At 42.9% G+C, this 17,188-nt stretch overlaps 1 protein-coding gene and 1 long non-coding RNA gene across 2 annotated transcripts in view; both read right to left on the bottom strand.

The window, feature by feature from the left end:
• The window catches only part of MAP2K4 (mitogen-activated protein kinase kinase 4), a 139,153-nt gene that overhangs the window by 116,332 nt on the left and 5,633 nt on the right, over positions 1-17,188 (bottom strand). The window lies entirely within an intron of this gene.
• LOC122233785 lies at positions 5,850-9,716 on the bottom strand. The gene is made up of 3 exons (XR_006211510.1): positions 9,529-9,716; positions 8,150-8,232; positions 5,850-7,191 (listed from the first exon to the last, which is right to left on the bottom strand). It is a non-coding gene; the product is annotated as an uncharacterized LOC122233785 (long non-coding RNA).

Here is a 17,188-nt window from a genome sequence, read left to right as displayed (position 1 = left end):
GGAGACTGCAATAATTTAGTTACAAGATGGGTAACTAAACAGGAATAGTAAGAAAGAAGAGCTGGTTAAGAAACTATTACAGAAGGGTGAAGAATGACACCTGTTGGACAAGAACACACAGTCACTGAAAAGGTTAAGTGCTCACTGGAACACAGGAGCTCACCAAGCTTTTTTATACCCTGGTTGAGAACTCATACTTACTTCTATTCTCACCAAACTGCCTTTTGAGGACTAATTCTGGTTCCCAAGTAATGGGAAGGCGAAGCCCTACAGGACCTGAGCCATCTAAGCACTGAATACAGATGAATTTTAAGCAAGGCTGGACTCCAGTTTGGAACTGATCTTAGTTTGGCAGAACTGCTTTCCCATAACCCACGGATTCCTCCTCACCAAAAAATGTCAAGAATTATTTGGCATGTTCTTTAATCATCTTCAGAGATTAAGAAATTTTAAAAAGCTAAAAAACCCTGGTAACGAAGAGGCCGGCTCATATTCCAGGGTATGAAGAAGAGACAGATTTCCAGTTTTAATTCTCTCCAAGTACAGAAAAGCACAATAAACGTCTGTGTATACGTGCGTGCCCACATACACATACATTCGTATCCTTCGACACCGGTACAGCTAAGTCAGAGAGGATTAATGCTTCATTTAGTTTGCATTTGTTGGTATGCCCCAAACACAAATGTTGGGTTTTGGCTGATCATAGCTACTATTTGAAGAGCCCACAGATGTTTGGCAGTACAAGTTAACCAGTACCTAACAAAATAATTTAGACAGAAATCATCGATGGCCAAAAACAACAGGTGAAAAGCCGATGGGGAACTTTCTCCTATAGGAATCACATGGACAGCACCTAAAACCCAGCCATTAATCTTAACAAGAGCTACAGTCACAAATCATACGCCCTCATAGGGCACCTGGGGGCTCAGTCGGTTGAGCATCCGACTTCGGCGCAGGTCATGATCTCGCGGTTTGTGAGTTTGAGCCCCGCATGGGTTCTGTGCTGACAGATCAGAGTCTGGAACCTGCTTCGGATTCTGTGTCTTCCTCTCTCTCTCTCTCTCTCTCTCTCTCTCTGCCCCTCCCCTGCTCACACTCAGTCTCTCTCAAAAATAAACATTTGAAAAAAAAAAATTTTAAACATCATGTGCCCCCTGATGCGAGGCAACAAGAAATACCCAGCACCACCTATAAAGCATTCTTGCCAAAAATGCATATCTCTATGTGATCAAGCCTCTCTGCTTAACCACCAATTAACAGAAACTACAGGGCAAGGAGACACCCATGAAACACTAGTGACTAAAAGGATGTAATCAGCCAAATGTGAAACGTGCAAAACGCTACAAAACGCATGACCCAATTTTTTCAGTGAATAAATGGCAAAGAGAAAAATGGGGGAACTACTATAGAGAAACAGCAATCAAATGCAGAATGTGTGGACCTTGCTGAGATCTCAACTTGAACAAATCAACTGTAAACATGCATCTATATGGCATTTGAGGAGATCTGAGGGGCTATCTGATAATATTGTTTTGTTTCTTTAACAGTGTGATAACCGCCTGAGGCTCTGCATTTAAGAGTCGTTGGGGCGCCTGGGTGGCGCAGTCGGTTAAGCGTCCGACTTCAGCCAGGTCACGATCTCGCGGTCCGTGAGTTCGAGCCCCGCGTCGGGCTCTGGGCTGATGGCTCGGAGCCTGGAGCCTGTTTCCGATTCTGTGTCTCCCTCTCTCTCTGCCTCTCCCCCGTTCATGCTCTGTCTCTCTCTGTCCCAAAAATAAATAAAAAACGTTGAAAAAAAAATTAAAAAAAAAAAAAAAAAAAAGAGTCGTTATCACCGACAAGGCATGTGACTTAGATGTGGCCAGAAAAAAAAATGAAATAATGATAATCTCTGAACTTGCTTGAAGATATTTCAGTAGAGATAGGTGTAGGGAGGAGGAACACAAGAAATAAGATTGGCCATATGTTGGGGTGCCTGGGTGGCTCAGTCGGTTGAGCGCTGGACTTCAGCTCAGGTCACGATCTCACGGTTCGTGAGTTCGAGCCCCGCATCGGGCTTGCTGCTGTCGGCACGGTTCCTGCTTGGGATCCTCTGTCCCCCTCTCTCTGCCCCTCCCCTGCTTGCGTTCTCTCTCCAAAATGAATGAACGTTAAAAGATTTTTTTAATAAAAAAAGAAAGAAAATCATTCCTATGAGTACTCACTGCTCTCTTTCAAGAATAAGACACTATTGTTTATAGCATATAAACTTGACCAGACCAGGGTCACTCACTAGCCGGTTGACTTTGAAAAATTTCCTTATTAACCTTTCTGTGCCTCAGTTTCCTCACCCATACTAGTTACTATACCAACCTCACAAGGTTGTAAGGATTAAAGGAGTTAACAGAATGTGCTTAGAATGGGGTTTGGCACACAGTGAATGAGCTATTATGATTATTTCTGCCACACAGACTGACTCTACAAGTTCACTCTCTCAAAGAACATAAGCTTCTTCAGAGTAGGCTCTACATCTAACTCTTCTTGAAAGACCCCAGGGCCCCTTATCATTAGCAGTATATGTGTCTGTTAAGTGTTTCATTTGTGCCCATTTATTTAATCTTGGAAGAGGTGCTCTAAAGGGGAGCGAGTATGCTTACATACACTTGATTTTCATTTCTGATTAATGTTCACCTAATTCTACCTAATGATCAGATGAACAGCAACCCGGGTGTTTTAAGTTTCTTCTAGTACATCTTTTCATGTAGACACTTGTGCCTCGATTTTGAAAGCACTCGTAAAATCATGTCGTGAGAATTTCAAGTATTTACTATGCCTTATTTGAAAACCATCACCCTCAATTTATAAGCTAAATTGAAAACCACTTTGATGGGGCGCCTGGGTGGCTCAGTCAGTTAAGCATCCGACTTCAGCTCAGGTCACGATCTCACAGTCAGTGAGTTCAAGCCCCGCGTCAGGCTCTGTGCTGACAGCTCGGAGCCTGGAACCTGTTTCAGATTCTGTGTCTCCCTCTCTCTCTGACCCTCCCCCGTTCATGCTCTGTGTCTGTCTCAAAAATAAATAAACGTTAAAAAAAGAAAGAAAACCACTTTGATGGGGCGCCTGGATGGCTCAGTCGGTTGAGCGTCCCACTTCTGCTCAGGTCATGCTCTCCCGGTCTGTGAGTTCGAGCCCCGTGTCGGGCTCTGTGCTGACAGCTCAGAGCCTGGAGCCTGCTTCCCATTCTGTGTCTCCCTGTCTCTCTGCCCCCTACCTCCCCACTCATGCTCTGTCTCTCAAAAAAATAAACATTTTTAAAAATTTTTTAAAAAAGAAAAGAAAAGAAAACCACTTTGATGAATTGGAGCTCTGGTTGGTAACACTTTCTGGAAAGTTTCCACATCACTTCTGCCCCGTATCTGTCCAGCCACAAAAGTTTTGTCAAACAGCCCTGCACTGCTAATAGCAAAGTTCGACTGGCACATGGGAAACTTTCTGCACTGTGGGAGAATCACTCATTTTTTTCTCATGCAAAAATATCACACATTAAGTTTCTCTAAATGATTATTAAGGTGCAATGGCTACTCAAAACCTTCTTTCTTCTAGCAATGAAAACCATGTTTCAGGAGAAATGAATGTTCCCATTACTTTCCAGATCAAAGATAATCAGGCAGCATTCCCCTTGGAATGGGAGGAAGTACAAAGGGAATATGTGAATGTCGCCTCTGCCTACACCATTACTACAGTTCTTGGGCTTTAATTTGTAAAAAGCTGTTTTCAAGCAGATGGATTTTCCATTGGCAGTTTTAGCATGAGGTCCGTGAAGATAGTGATGAATCTCCTGGATGCTAGTTGGGCTTATGGCAAATCCTACAAGATCTCATTTTTCAACTAAATTCAGCATATAAACTTAAAATATAAATAAATAGAGGTGCCTGGGTGGCTCAGTCAGTTGGACATCTGACTTCAGCTCATGTCATGACCTCACAGGTTTGTGGGTTCGGGCTCCACATCTGGCTCTCTGTTGTCAGCATGGAGCCTGCTTTAGATCCACTGTCTCCCTCTGTCTCTGCACCTCCCCTGTGTGCGCTCTCTCTCTCTCCATCTCAAACATTAAAAAAAAATCAAATCAAACAATAAAATATAAGTAATTCTATAGAAATTTAAATAAAACTTGTTAATCTCCAATAGCAGCGTTGTTTCTTATGATTGCTGAAAAACATAGCTGAGCTTAATAAATTCCAAATGATAAAATTTTAGTCACTGTGTATAGATTTTTTGCTACATAAAATGGAAAATTAGAAATTTAATCAGGTGTGGGGCGCCTGGGTGGCTCAGTTGGTTGGGCGTCCGACTTTGACTCAGGTCATGATCTTGCAGTTCGTGGATTCGAGCCCTGCTTTGGGCTCACCATTGTCAGTGGGGTGCCCACTTCTGATTCTCTCCTGCCCCTCTCCCTGTCTGCACTTCCCCCGCTTGCACTCTCAAAAATAAATAAAACATTAAAAAAAAAAAGAAATTTAATCAGGTGAATTTCCCAAGCTCTTAGTGTAAAGGTAGAATGGCTTGACTCCCCCTCCAAGTCTCCCTTCGCCTGGTTTACTACACGGCCTACTTCCAATACAATCAGATACTCTCTTGAGCAACACATCATCTTTTACAGACACTTCTTATCAGGTCACTAAACTTATTAATGACTTCCTCAAATTTCTGCATTCACGAAACATCCTTCCTCCTCTTTATTGTTTCCTTTTTACTATTACCAACTTAAAACCAATTAGGGATCCTTATTGTAAAAGAGTAGTTTCACAATTAAATGAGAATCTGTGGTTAGAATACCTCCACTTTTTTCTCCAAAAATATTCTGATGCGCAGTGTTACCAAAAGCAATCACTACCTGTAATCTAATTTCTATTAGTGACTTCAAGAATAAAAGTCAGCTCTGGAGCACATAACTTTCTACATAAAGCTCCTGTTGGGGCGCCTCGATGGCTCAGTAGGTTGTGTCTGCCCTGTGATTTAGGCTCTGGTCATGATTTCAGGATTCATGAGCTCAAGCCCCACATCGGGCTCTGTGCTGACAACTCAGAGCCTGCTTGGGATTCCCCCCACTCTCTGCCCCTCCCCCATGCTCTCTCTCTCTAAATAAATCAGAAGAAAGAAAGAAACATCCTGTTGCTTATGCAAACATCCCCAAGTAAAACAATTTTTAAAAGCTACTAAAAAAGTTTTTAAAGCTACCAAAAGTATAAAAGCTACAAAACTCAATACTACCCAAATTTGTCTTCAGCCAAGACCTCTACAGCCATGGGATCCTTAATGAGTCTTCTCATCCAAATAAGAAAATCAGAATGCTAACACACTAGGGTAAATTTGACATCTATGAAAGCACTTCTCAAAAAGTGTTTCTAGGTAAATCTTCCCCCACCAACAAACAAACAAACAAACAAACAAACAAGCAAAAAAAAAAAAAACACTGGTTTTATAAACCAAAGCAAATCATGTTCTAAAGAACCATGTTTACAAGTTCTCTGATTAAAGCCATCAAGATATGATCATTCAAAACTTGGTCATAAGTCACATAAACACCTTTACAAGTACAGAATCATGATCTCCAAATGATGAATGATGAATTAATCAACCTTCTAAACATAAGCACTCTCAATCAGAAAGAGTATCTTTCCCTGAAGTAGTCTTTCGTTTAGACTTCAGAATAATTTGACAACCCAACAGGGTTAAGAGAAACATAACACTGTTGTCTTAAATAACTGTAACTTCATTTGTTTACTTATTACCTTAAATACATACTGACTTCATATAGAAAAAACCAAAAAGCAAGTAAATGCAAACTATAATTGATCAAAAGAAGGCCATGAGATGCAAAGTGGATTTTTATTGACGATCTGTAAAAATCCGGTTCCAAAATTAAATGTGATCTCACACCGTGTGCGAAAACACCCCCACACATTTCCAATAAAGCTCCACTAACTTGTAACAGGCGATTGTGATACACTCATTGGAATAGTGATAACACAGTATGAAAAACAAAAACTATGTGAAAGTCAAACAATGGGAAAAAGTGAATCCTTCAGAGCTTCCATTAGTCATCAGAATCATCTTACAATAAGTCTTTCTGACTTATGACGGAGAATCAATCAAGCATGTGAGGCCATTGCACGCACTCACTGGGTTCTTCACGATAATTGTGTGCTCTTTGCACTCCATCCCCTCCTACAACTACCGTATGACACAGAAGTGTTTTTAATGAACTAAATCTAAGTCCTTCTGAGAATTCTGAAACATCCTGAGAATAAGATGGGAGATTCTGGCCCCACAGGAGGTCCTATTCGATGAGAAAACGCTATTTCAAGCCCTTTAGTTTTAAAGAGACAGTGACCGCCTTTAACATATAAAGTGAATGTCTATATCCCAAACGTAAGCCTGGTTGTCTGTAAACATTATAAAGTTGTGCTTTAATCTTTAGGACAGGACCGATCTTGGAAAAAAGTTAATGTACGTAAGCAACTGGAAAGTTAAGCGTTTAGTACAAAAATAAATACCGTCAACTTAGAGCTGGCCATCCCTACCAACATCCCTGCTCCAACCCTCCCTTTACTTGAGTCTTCCGCTGAGGTCCCAGCCAGCAGAGAGCTCTGCTTAACTCCAAAGTAGGGCAGGCCCATCGCTGGATCTTTGAGCCCCGTTCTCCAATCAGGAAAGCAGCTCTCAGGAGACCCATGGCACCCCCACCCCCACCCAGCCCCATGCCGCTCTCTCTCACAACAGCAGGGCAGACGTGCCCTGTACCCCTGCCTCCTGCACCACCTCACCCTGTGTTCAGCTGCTAATCAATGTGTAGCATCAGCAGCTGAACACTCAGAATCAAACCCAGATCAACTCAGGTCCACTACACTACGAGTCAGCAAGGGCAGGGACCTATTCTTTCCCGGACCCATCGGCTCCCCCACTTCCTGGTACCGAGGCGTGCAACAGGTGCTTCGTGAATGAACGTATCAAACGGTGTTGAATCCCAAAAGCTGGAAAACAAAGAGGAGGATGTCCCAAAGTGAGAGGGGGAGATAAAAAAGGAGATGTGAGAAGAGGCAGTGAAGACAACCCAGAAGTGAGAATCAAAGCGCGAGTATTGTATATATATATGCTTCCTTGTTCGATTCTTCCGGGTTCCAGGCAGGCAGCACCACAAATCTGCCGTTTCTGTAACAACGGAGAAGGGACAGAACCATTTAGACAGTCCAAAGGCACTTTTAATCTAGCTACAGAGCTTTTTATGGACACTGCATACACAACTTTAAGCTTAACAAAATCAGTACATTTCTCTGGTTTTACGTCCACAGCTGGACTAAGTTAGAAAAAAGGGCAACAATGTGAATGCAGCTTTACATTTTTTAAATGTCAGCATTTTTCTTAGATTAAATGTTGCCAATATAGAAAAACTAAAAATTATAATAATTAAAGAGAAACATTTTGTTAAAACATAAGCGAAAGCAAAAAATTATCATAGTAAGTGTATTTAAAATAGCATAAAATAGAAGTTGTAACTTCATTATACACAGATATATATCAAATATGGGCAGGCAATTGTATACTATCTTTAGTTTAAGGTAAGAGAAGGATAATAACCGATTAAAAAATTGTGATCCTAGGGTCTGGCTGCCCTACTCTGTGTCATGAGTGAGCCACTCAAGAAATACATTGTTTGCTGACTACACTTCAAAGGAAGTCACAAGGCTCAATCAATGGAAATTATAAACATTTTGATTCCATCAGAAAACGTTAGGGGTGCCTGGGTGGCTCAGTGGGTTAAGCCTCTGACTCTTGATTTCAGCTCAGGTCATGATCTCACAGTTTGTGGTTCGAGCCCTGCGTCGGGCTCTGCAAGGACAGTGCAGAGCCTGCTTGGGATTCTCTCTCCCTCTGTCTCTCTCTGCCCCTCCCTCGCTTGCTCACGCTCTCTCTCTCACTCTCTCTCTCTCTAATATAAAAACATAAACATCAAAAAATATTTTAAGAAATTGTTAAAACAGTACATCTTAAATGTTCTCAGCACGAAAAAAAGAGTATTAATTATGCAAGGTGAGGGAGGTGTTAAGTAACCCTACAGCGATCATCGTTTTGCAACATTCAAGTTACACATTGTACACCTTAAGCTTACATGATTACAAGGCAATTACATCTCAGTAAAGCTGGGGGAGAAGAAGGACGTGTATCAAAAAGTGGCCACCATTCTTCCTCACTCTGTGGATAAATGACATGACACCAGTCACATTGTATTTGGGGATTTTTTTTTTTTTTATGTTAACTGAAGAATAGTCTCCTGGAGTGGGGAGTTCTTAACTGCATTCATACAAATGATATTTAAGTTTAAAATGCGCTTGCTGGGGCGCCTGGGTGGCTCAGTCGGTTGAGCGGCCGACTTCGGCTCAGGTCACGATCTCGCGGTCCGTGAGTTCGAGCCCCGCGTCGGGCTCTGCGCTGACGGCTCGGAGCCTGGAGCCTGCTTCCGATTCTGTGTCTCCCTCTCTCTCTGCCCCTCCCCCACTTGCGCCCTGTCTCTTTCTCTCTCTCTCTCACAAATGAATAAATGTTAAAAAAAATTTTTTTAAACAAACAAATAAATAAATAAGACGCATTTGTTGGGGGCATCTAGGTGGCTCAGTTGGTTAAGTGGCTGGCTGGCTCCTTATTTCAGCTCAAATCATGATCTCATGGTCATGGGATCGAGCCCCACATCAGGTTCCACACTGAGTGTGGAGACTGCTTGGGATTCTCTCTCCCCGCCTCTCTCTCTGCCTCTCCCTCCTCTCAAAACATATAAATAAATTTTAAAATGTCTTTAATGCATTTGTTTTAGCTTTATAAGTTTTGCTTGTTATTGAATAGAAAACTTACTCTGCATTCTTTTAAGACTGGTGTCCTAATAGAGAACACTAGTCCACATTGAGGTAGGGGGAGGCAGGAGGAAGAAACAAGCTTTGTTTCAAAGAAAAAAATGAAAACACTCTATGTGTATGGTTCCAAAAAAATCAACCTTAAATCATGAAATCTCTGAGTACCATTAAATACTCTGCACCACAATCTTAAAAGAGAACTTTCCTCAGCTTGTAGTTTGCATTATGGTGAAATCCAAATACCTATGCATATCTTTTCATAACTCATACACATAAATATACCTTTCCATACCTGTGTACATCTTTCCAAATCTACTATGATTTCTATACGTATATACATCTGAATATCTATAAATTATCTGCACATCTATATACAACTTTCTATACCTACAAGCATTTGAATACCTGTATGTATCTATTTCAATTTTGAGCAAAAACAATTTACAATCAAGAATAGAACTATTATTATTATTATTATTATTATTATTGTTATTGTATTTGGAAAAAGAATGAGAAATGGAAGCTCTTTGAGTGTAAAATCGCCATGGTTGGTTAGTTGAACCAATCGTGGACACATTCCCAATACCAAGATGGATATGAAAAAAAAAATAAGTAGCATAGGATCATAAAGTTTGTAGCTTACTTTGTGCCTTTTCACAGAAGTTTATCTGAAAGCCTAAAGTAAAAGAGATAAGTTCCAGTTCATTGACTGTAAATCAAACAGACCAAAATTAGAACATGACATTGCATTCTTATATCACATTTAAATAAAACCAATTCAGGAACAGTTCGAATCACATACCCCCCACTAGCAAAGTGAAAACTCTAACACGTGGGCTTTCTTTTAAAAAGTCAGCTCTCTCTGGGGCAGTACTTTATTAAATGAAGCTGAAATTAGATTGAAATTCTAAATTCTGCAATTACCTTAATGTTTCACATCTATTCGATGAACAGAATAGCCATTAGCCCTTGGAAGTCAAGAGTAACTTTTAAGGTAATCTTATCAATGCTTTCAATCTACAAATTCAGAACATGTTACAAGTGACTTTTATTAACCCTAATTGCTGACTTAACACTATCTGTGATTAACTACTACCCCTGATTCAAAAGCTTCAAAAGCAGTTCATAAATTACGAAATCTAAACCAAAGCAACATTTTCTAGTCAATTTGCTAACCTCACTGGTAAAATCATGAACTAATGAGGAGGTACTCAACTTCTTCTAGGAGGCCTGAGAGGGGGTGGTGTCCCTAGGAATGATATGCAGGGTGGGACTTTACAAGTTACAGGAAGAAAACCTGTGAAATCTCCTTAGGAACGTGAGCACATTTCCCAAATCGAGCTGGACCTGATTACGCCTTATGTATTCATTTATATAGATGTTAATTTTTTGTAAAATGCACCCAGTAAAATAAGCTGTTGACAACAAATTATTTAAGGTTCTTAAATAAAATATTTAAATATTCTTAAAATATTCTTTCACCCCCTTGGTTTAGGGGGTGAATGCCTGATTTTCTCAATAGTCCACCTATGAGTGCATTTATTAATGCCTTCAGAAACAACATGGGAAATTCAGAATGAGTATCACTACTCATTCTGTATTTATGGGAATTCAACCAAAACTTCTAGGAAAAGAGCCAGGACTAAAAGAAGGATGTGTTTAAGTACTCTCTCCCATCCAATTATCAGAATGCTTAGGATTCTAAGATAAAGATATCACCTATCAGGTACAATACCGGAAAAATCCCAACGAAGCTACTTTGCCCAAGAGTAACCCACTGCTTACTGGCTAACCACACAAATGCCAACACAGGGGGAGTGGGCACCGGGGAGCTCCGGGCTGGAGGACCCAGGGCAAACCTGGAGGCAGCTACCCCTCAAGTTCAACTTGCGGCCCCAGCAGATGTGTGGCAGGAACAGACTTCAGAAAGAAAAAAGTCGGAGATCCGTGGCCCTTGTAAGCCTAAGCAACTAAAAGCCAGCCCAGCCACTCTCCCACGGGCCCAATGAGGTGAACACAGGTCGGAAGGAGAGGAAACTGGTTCTCTGTTAGCAGCAGAGGCATAGAGAGCACAGAGGAACCCCAGCCTCAGTTCAGAAGGCGGGTCTCCAGCTCTCCCTGCTGAGCTGAAGGCAAAATCCACCTGACAGCTGGAGGGGAAACTGATGAAAGACTGAAACAAGTTGAAGGCAATAGTCGCTCTTCTCTTTTCAGCTCTACATATAGTTAGTGTTCGCTACTAGTTAGCAAAATTAAAGGGAAGCAGGAGAGGAAAACAAAATAACAATATGAATGGAGAAAGGAGCAAGAAAAATAAACTTGAAAGATACAAGAAAAAGGAGTTGGGGCTGTTTGCACAACTGCTAAAAATAAGTTACAGGGTAATTTTAAGAAACAGAAAAAAAAATGCTTAAATGCATATGTAACTGATAATGTTACAATGTCACCAATTACTGCTCTAACCACATGGGAGGTTAAATACACCTTAGATACAGGAATCAACGCAGGTAGATAAAAAGGAAGGAGGCTGAAATGCTCACCACCTAAGTACAGACTTGTTCTTTTTATCTAGTTACGGATACAGCGACCAGGTGAACGGATCTGTCCATCTCTGCATTATTTCTCCCTCAGAAAAGACTTGCGGGTGGCTCAGTGGGTTGAGCTGAGGTTCAGCTCAGGTCATGATCTCACAGTTCATGAGTTCGAGCCCCGTGTTGGGCTTTGTGCGGACAGTGCGGGTGTGCTTCAGATTCTCTGTCTTCCTCTCTCTCAAAAATAAAAAATTTTAAAAATAAAAAAAAGGCTTGCTACCAGACGCGGAGTTCACAGGCAAGGAGGGTTAAACTAACTCAAACATAATGGCTCACCTTGGAATCCCACTTAATCCTATCAATTAAACCAGACAAAAGGCTATTAGCTAAATCTTTCTAGAGCTCCCCTAGCTCATTAAACTCAAAGGGCAGGGAGGGGCCAAGGGGACCACCAGCAACCTCGTCTGAGAACAGAAAGGTTGGAGGAAAGAAACGATGAGGAAAACTTCCAATATTCTCAGCTTTATAAAAAGCCAGTTTGTGGCTAGGCTATAATTAGTCCATCACTATTCATTCACAAATGTTCAATTTTTGAGGTCACCCGTATCTCAATTCTGTCTTTCCACGCACTCGCTTCATGTACTACGACTCCAGGAGCACGAGGTACCAGTTCAATCTGTTGCTGGTAACCAGGTAATTTTGAAAATCTCAGGGGCCTCCTCCCACTTTTTTATCCTGGTATCTGTAGGCTGGGACTAAATTTTACATGATCCTCCACTTTGAATCTTTTCATTTTATCTGGTCCCAGGTAAGTTTATTTGCATTAAATCTTAGCCCTCCCCCGCCCCCCCAACCAAGACTAAATACCCAGATGTATACATATGACAATGTGTTAGGAAGATGTATACATATGACAATGTGTTGGAGCTCTGTGGGGCTTTCTCCTCCCCTTTCTCACTGGGCCGCCCTCTTTCCCACACTCCTCCTCAACCTCACGCTCTTACCCCAATCGCTCTTACCCCAATCGTTTGAGAGCCCTGCACTGGCCAGGACTGGAAACCTACCATTATGGTATCTGCCAGACAAAGTGAGCTTGTCTGCATTAGTTTAGAAGGCCATTTAGGAGGTGAGCAAGTGTATACAAAAACAAAAGGCAGAGAGTGTTTGAGAAAGTAGAACACGAAACAAAAAATGTTAATCCAGGGTCCTAGTTCCAACTGTGAAAGTCAAGTCATTTCACCTGAACCTCCGTTTCCTCCTTTAACTATAAAATTAAGAATAATAATGAGGGGGGTGTCTGAGTGGTCCAGTCAGTTAAGCATCCCACTTCGGTTCAGGTCATGATCTTGCAGTTCATAAGTTCGAGCCCTACATCGGGCTCTGGAGCCTACTTAATTCTGTGTCTCCCCCCTGCCTTTTGGCGGCTCACACTCTGTCTCTCTGTTAAAAATAAACATTAAAAAAAATTAACCAAAGCAAAAATGAGCTATTGGAACCTCATCAAAATAAAAAGCTTCTGCACAGCGAAGGAAACTATCAGCAAAACTAAAAGGCAACCGACAGAATGGGAGAAGATATCTGCAAATGACATATCAGATAAAGGGTTAGTATCCAAAATCTATAAAGAACTGATCAAACTCAACACCCAAAAAAAACAAATAATCCAGTGAGGAAATGGGCAAAAGACATGAACAGACACTTCTCCAAAGAAGACATCCAAATACGAATCAAAACCACAATGAGATAGCACCTCACACCTGTCAGAATGGCTAACATTAACAGTTCAGGCAACAACAGATGTTGGCGAGGATGCAGAGAAAAAGGATCTCTTTTGCATTGTTGGTGGGAATGCAAGCTGGTGCGTCCACTCTGGAAAACAGTATGGAGGTTCCTCAAAAACCTAAAAATAGAACTACCCTACGACCCGGCAATTGCACTACTAGGCATTTATCCACGGGATACAAGTGTGCTGTTTCGAAGGGACACGTGCACCCCCATGTTTATAGCAGCACTATTGACAATAGCCAAAGTATGGAAAGAGCCCAAATGTCCATCGATGGATGAATGGATAAAGATGTGTGGTGTGTGTGTGTGTTTGTGTGTGTGTATATATATACATATACATACATATATATATGTACATACACACGATGGAGTATTACTCAGCAATCAAAAAGAATGAAATCTTGCCATTTGCAACTACCTGGATGGAACTAGAGGATATTATGCTAAGTGAAATTAGTTAGAGAGAGACAAATATCATGACTTCACTCATATGAGGACTTTAAGATACAAGACAGATGAACATAAAGGAAGGAAAGCAAAATTAATAGAAAAATAGGGAGGAGGGGAGCCTCAGTGACCCAGTCAGTTGAGCATCCAGCTTTGGCTCAGGTCATGATCTCACAATTCGTGGGTTCGAGCCCCGAGTCAGGCTCTGTGCTGACAGCTCGGAGCCTGGAGCCTGCTTTGGATTCTGTGTCTCCCTCTCTCTCTCTGCTCCTCCCCTGCTCATGCTCTGTCTCTCAAAGATGAATAAACATTAAAAAAAAAAAAAAAAAAAAAAAACAGGGAGGGGGACAAAACATAAGAGACTCTTAAATATGAAGAACAGAGGGTTCCTGGAGGGGTTGTGGGAGGGGGGATGGGCTAAATGGGGGAGGGGCACCAAGGAATCTACCCCTGAAATCACTGTGAAATCAGCACTATATGCTAACTTGGATGTAAATTTAAAAAATAAATAAATTTTTAAAAATTAAAAACAAACAAGAATAGTAATCAGGTAATCTTATCTTAGAATTTGGGAACAGTGTGTCGACACCTGCTATGCCTGTGAAACGGCCCCGTGGGGCTTTGCATTATCCCGGGTCCCCTTCTCCGGGTTGATGGTATAACCCAGCGAGGGTGTGGGACAGGGGCATCGGTGGTTTCCAGCTCCCCCCGGCAGTTCCTTCCAGCTCCCTCACACCCGAGTCTGGTACTGCTGAAAACGGACTATGGGCCGCAGTATACATCCACACTAGTGTAAAGAAAATCAGAGCCTGGGGCGTCTGGGTGGCCCGGTCGGCTGGGCGTCTGGCTCTTGATTTCAGCTCTGGTCATGACCTCATGGTTTTGTGAGTTCGAGCCCTGGATGGGGTCTGCGTTGACAGTGCGGAACCTGCTGGGGACTCTCCCACTCTCTGTGTCTCTCAAAATACATAAACTTAGAAAGAGAGAGAGAGAGAGAGAGAGAAAGAGAAAAAGGGAGGGAAGGAAGGAAGGAAGGAAGGCAGGCAGGCAGGCAGGGTGGGAGGAAGGAAGGAAATCAGAACCCCCTTACTGGGTCATGCCCACAGAGCAAGCTACCCAGTCTTGCTTCCAACAGGAGCAGGAAGAGCCTCGTGTGTGCTGCCTTCCAAAATCAACCTCAAAATTGTGGCATGTGGCCCCAACTGCGGAGTTATTCAGAGTACATCATTAGGGCTCTAACATCTAAGGCTTGATCTCAGCTTGTCCAAAATTTGTGTTTTCGTTGTGCTCAAGAGTGGTTTCCGCAAGATTTGCTTCCTGCTGTGCTGCTTCCTGCCTCCCCTTGCTTCACCATTCACTAACTGAAAAGGGGAGCCGCCCTAATTCACTAATTCCAGCTTGCCTGCATCATCCAGAACCATTCGTGATTTCATAAATACTGATCAAATCCGGGGTGCCTGCAGAGCTCAGCTGACTTCAGCTCAGGTCAGGATCTCATGGTTTGTGGGTTCGAGCCCCGCATCGGGCTCTGTACTGACAGCTTGGAGCCTGCCTCAGATTCTGTCTCTCTCTCTCTCTCCCTCTCTCTCTGCCCCTCTCCCGCTCATGTTCTTTCTCTCTCAAAAATAAATAAACAATTTTTAAAAATACCGATCAAATCCTCTCCAAAGTTGTTTTTAACTCGGGATCTTGTCAGTGCTCCTAAGCCATTTCTTTTTTCTGCCTGTGGCCAATAAACTACCCCATTGACTCTTTGGCTATGTAACTAAAGGCTATATTATCATCTCCAACCTGTTCACTGAAGCCCCAGCGTACCTGGGCGGGGCAATTTATGACTGTGACTGCGGCAAGTATCGAACCTCCGTGAGCCTCCATTGTCTCATCTGTAGAACACAAGAGTACTACCCAAAAGTGCTTTGTGATGATTAGCACATCTAAATGTCCAGCACTGCGCCTGGACTAGAGGTTATTACGACCACAGTAATTACTCCTGGTCCCTCCCTCAGGTGAGCAATGGCTGTGGCACCTTCCCCACCGGGACCAGCTCCGCCTACACAAAACCAGTCCCCCTCCTTTTACTTCCTGTCACCCTAAGGGAGGAAACAGGGAGGGACTCCAGACAGCACGGGGATCCCCACCCCGGGCTCTACATTCTGCCACAGCCCTTCCTAGACACAGCCTGGTGTCCTGGTGTCCACGAAGGGGGATAGTTTCCCTGGCAGGATCCCAACCCAGATCTCAGGGATACCGGCATCCATCAGGGGGAGCCGCTTAGTGTCACTTAGTTTTTTCAGCAAAGTCAGACAACGAACGCACTACCAAATATGTCTGGCAACGCCTTTCTGGTTTCCCCCCTTTTAAAAATTTTGTCGGAGCGATCTTTAGTAAGCGGAAGCAAGGTAGGCCCTGAAAAAGCTGCTGTGGTGTCCACCTCGATCATCTTTCCACGTCGTGGAGAATGATGTGCTGTTCAGGAATCCAGCTGTAGCAACGGCATCGTCTTTCCAGGGGGCCCATCTTGCGTTAACTACTAACCGATGCTCCCTTTGACTGTGTAGCCCCAAATTAGGCAGATCTTGTCACCCCTGGCCCTCGAATCATTTCTAGAAGTACACGTTACTTCTCAACTTGGCCAGGAGTGTGAGGAGACACATGAAGGCTGTGTCTCCTCTTCTGGAGCTGGGGGGATAAGGGTAGAAACAAAGCAGAGACAGTAATTTGCCCCAGATGACAGATGTAGTCAGGATGCTGACATCAATTATGAACTCTTTTGCTAACTGGGTTCCTTTGCCATGGCATGTGTAGTGTTGAAAGAGTTCCACTACCTTTCAAACCTATACTGCCCCCCCGGGCCAATGCATAATTAAAATGTTCCAGGGGCGCCTGGGTGGCTCAGTGGGTTAAGTGTCTGACTTCGGCTCAAGTCATGATCTCACAGTTCGTGGGTTCGAGCCCCACATAGGGCTCTGTGCCGACAGCTCAGAGCCTGGAGCCTGCTTCGGATTCTGTGTCTCCCTCTCTCTGACCCTCCCCTGCTTGCACTCTGTCTGTCTGTCTCTCTCTCTCTCAAAAGTAAACATTAAAAAAAATTTTTGTTTAGGGCACCTGGGTGGCTCAGTCGGTTAAGCATCCGACTTCAGCTCAGGTTATGATCTCATGGTTCGTGGGTTCGAGCCCCATGTGGGGCTCTGTGCTGACAGCTCAGAGCCTGGAGCCTGCTTCGGATTGTGTCTCCCTCTCTCTCCCTCTCTCTGCCCCTCTCCCACTCACTCTGTGTCTCTCTCAAAAATAAATTTTAAAAAAATTTTTTAAAAAAGAAAAAGAAAGAAAAACGCCCCCTAATTCAAAATGCTGCTGTCGACCCTCCAGCAAGTTTAGAACTGTGACATAAAAAGGAGCATCAGGAAGGACAAGGCTCCAGAAACAACCCAAACATGGCTGGCGGCTTAGAGCTCCCACCCCCTGACTGCAACTTAAAATAATCTCCCCTTTCTATTCCTGAATCTGCATCTCTGCTGGCAAACATTCTTCCCTCAGACC

Source organism: Panthera tigris, chromosome E1 (genome assembly GCF_018350195.1).
Source record: "Panthera tigris isolate Pti1 chromosome E1, P.tigris_Pti1_mat1.1, whole genome shotgun sequence".
Lineage (NCBI taxonomy): Eukaryota > Metazoa > Chordata > Mammalia > Carnivora > Felidae > Panthera > Panthera tigris.
Note: the sequence above shows the minus strand (reverse complement) of the source record. Positions and strands in the feature narration are given on the sequence as shown.